Raw genomic sequence first — 3,219 nt, 5'->3', positions numbered from 1 at the left:
GATAGATAGATAGATAGATAGATAGATAGATAGATAGATAGATAGATAGATAGATGTTACTGCATTTACCCCAATTCATTACCATGCGTTGTTTTGTATTAGTTCATTGTTGAGAAACGGAACTAGTTCGCCGACGTCTGTGACTTGCGCTTAGGCACTTCGTTTTCGCTCACAAAAGACCTGAGAATTTTTTAATAGAGTATCTCGGTCTTTCTGCTGGGATTGTGTATACCTCTCAGCACCAGTTGTCCTTGATATGTAGGGTCGGAAGCTCACCTCTGTGTGGCCTAAATTGTGTCAGTTTAAGAGGGGGGGGGGTTAAAACACCTAGATCTACATTTAAAAGAAAAGTCAAGTTTTAAAATGTCAGCTAAAAAATAATAATTCGGTACAATATTCTTCGACGTGCATCTGCTTTTGGAATTTGAGAAAAGTCTGTAACGACAACAGCAGCAACAGCAGCAACAACATCAATAAGAACAACAACAGAAACAAAAACCGCAAAAAATACCCATAAAAGATCTTTAAAAACTAAGTGACCAATGCCATCACCACCCGCAGCAAACAATATCTACAACAACCACAACAGCAGCAACGGCGACAGTAACAACAACAACAACAACAACAACAACAACAACAACATTTAAACCGCTGCCACTACCACCACCACCACTACCACCACCAAACGACAACAACTACAACATTTACTAAAGCAAAGACAACAACAAAAATAACAACAACAAAACCACCAACACAACCACCTATGGCAACAACAAATTCAATATTTGGAATTGAAAAAAAAAACGAAACAAAAAAATCTAAGAATAATATGAAGCCTTACCTGCTAGCTTTTACCGCGTCAGAAAAAGAAAAAAAAATCCCCACACAAAAAAATCTCGTAATTTCCTCCTGAAAATGACAAAAATTTCGTAATTTCCTCGGGCGAAAAGTGCGTAGAATCTATATCCAGGAAGAGATGAAGAGAAACATTCCGTAATTTCCTTGTTGTGCGAAAAGTGCGTGTATCTGGAATCTGGACAGAGGTACAGTAGAAGAGCTTGTGGCATTGACGTTACCCACGTAAACGAACGGGGGCTGCGTGTGCCCACTCTGGAACGCCGAGCGTTGAGGGAAAGAACCAGCGCAGTCCAACAGACGGGCGAGTGCGTTTATGAGACTTTCGATGTGGAGACGTCTATTGTCTATAGCTTGTTCACTTTCGTCTGGTCGCGGTTTTAAAACTCGATTAAAAAACAAATCTCTTTGTTTCATCTTCTCAGATCTTTGCAGCGTGCAGTGGGTCTAAAAGGGGTGTGACCAGCAGAATCTAATATCCCGTAGGTTACCGCAAACTGGGGTTCCGGCACGTTTTCTCTCATGTTAACATAGAGTAGATTTTTAAGAATAATAGAGGGTTTACAGTACGCACTTGAAACATCAAAATGTTGACAAATTTCCTTCAACACCACTTTACGCATGCATTTGAAACACGTTCCTAAAGGGAGGTGAATACTTTTCGAGAAGCATGAAGAGACGTCAAGACGGTCTTGGGAGGAACTCTACAAGCTTATGCAATGTTCACACATACAGGAGTAATGAAGCCAAGTAAGACCACATTTCTAAGTCCAGCAGGTCGGGGCTACTCTGGATACATTCAGCCGAGCAATCGGCCGCCCTCATCGAGTGATATTTCATGCTCACGGTGTGAAATTATTACACGAGAAGCTTGCCGGAATTTTCAAACATGCTTAAAATTTTCTCCGAACAAAAAATGAGTCGCCGAGTCAATAACTCGCTCGGGGAAAATTCGGGGAGGACTCGGGGAGGACTCGGGGAAAACTCGGAGAGGATTCAGGGGGTGTCAGAAATGGCTCGGCGTGCAAAGTTGAATACTTTGCCGAGTTACAGTGACACGCCGACGAGATCTGAATGGTTGCCGTGTTAAATTTCATACTCTGAGGGTTAAATTATTGCTCGTCGCGTAAAAAAATGTAGCACGAGGAGTCTAAGTTACTCAAGCACGGCGTGCAAAAGTTGACACGACGAGCATGTGCCGTGACACGGCAACCTTCGCACCCTCACCATATAAACGCACCGTACACTACTGTCCTTGCCATCATCTACAAATCGACCATCTACTAACGTTATTATGCCTCCGATGTACGCATTCATCGTCATAATATGAGACACATACATTTTAAAGGAATTAGTACAAACATTTTAAACCCCCCCCCCCACACACACACACTCTTTAGATATTTTTACATTGCACTCCGAATTACTCGGCGACGGGTCGGCAAGATGGTCTGCATGGTCGGCGAATTTGTCGACGTGAAAAATTTTTACTCGGCCGCTATGTTTCTTGGCTCGGCAAGCGGCCAGGATTCACCTTAAATTTCTCGACAAGACGCTCCGCGAGATGCTCACCGTCCTAAATTATTGCTCGGCGAGTGTCTCCCAAAGTTATTGCCGACGCAATAATACCAACAGTCATGGCCAGATGCTCGTCACGATCAAACCCGAATTTGGCATTATCTTATGGGGAATAACTCGTCCACTCTTCTCCTGTATGTGTAAACACAAACACCGCATTACATTGAAATGTGTGTGTGTGTGTGTGTGTGTGTGTGTGTGTGTGTGTGTGTGTGTGTGTGTGTGTGTGAGGAGGGGGGTTGGTTTATTTTCGGTAAGTGTTTTACGGCGCTCGCAACTGCTTAAGGTATGAGCGCGCGGGACATTAAACATTTTGATGGGAAATTTTAAATATTTTGCCCGGGTGGCGCAGAAACCTACTCCTGTCGATTTTTGGACCACCAAGGGATCGTAAACAACAATGTGCAGCTTGCTCACGGAACTTCCGAGATTTTTCGCCCTTATCCGAAAAGGCTAGGTCTTAGATCTCACCGACCATAAGATCAGGGGCGTGGCTGAAAGATAACAGTAAGAAGATGCCAAGGAGCTGCAGTAAAAAGGCTGCAGAAAGAGATAGGAGCCCAGAGGAGGGGCAAAGGAGGTGAGGCGGTGGGGGCAGAAAGTGGAGACGAAAGCAGACGACAGAACATTGTTGGAGAGCAGGAACGGAGGTGAAAGGAGAAAAATTTAGGTAAGAAAATGTTCCTTCGCTATCCGGATTCGAACCCGGAACCTATTGAATGAGAGGCAAATACCTAAACCTCCAGACCACGAGAGCCCCTCATTGAAGTGTGTATGTGTGTGTGG

At 44.0% G+C, this 3,219-nt stretch overlaps 1 protein-coding gene across 1 annotated transcript in view; it reads right to left on the bottom strand.

Annotated features, from left to right (window-relative positions):
• LOC101858400 (brorin) overlaps window positions 1-1,088 on the bottom strand; it is a 32,701-nt gene extending 31,613 nt beyond the window's left edge. The window contains exon 1 of the mRNA XM_005095619.3: window positions 842-1,088. The gene's annotated coding sequence lies outside the window, so the exon portion shown is untranslated. The remainder of the gene's footprint in view (window positions 1-841) is intronic.
• Between the last annotated feature and the right edge of the window lie 2,131 nt (window positions 1,089-3,219).

The sequence above is a fragment of the Aplysia californica genome, unplaced genomic scaffold (genome assembly GCF_000002075.1).
Source record: "Aplysia californica isolate F4 #8 unplaced genomic scaffold, AplCal3.0 scaffold00109, whole genome shotgun sequence".
Lineage (NCBI taxonomy): Eukaryota > Metazoa > Mollusca > Gastropoda > Aplysiida > Aplysiidae > Aplysia > Aplysia californica.
This window is presented reverse-complemented; position numbering and strand designations above follow the sequence as displayed.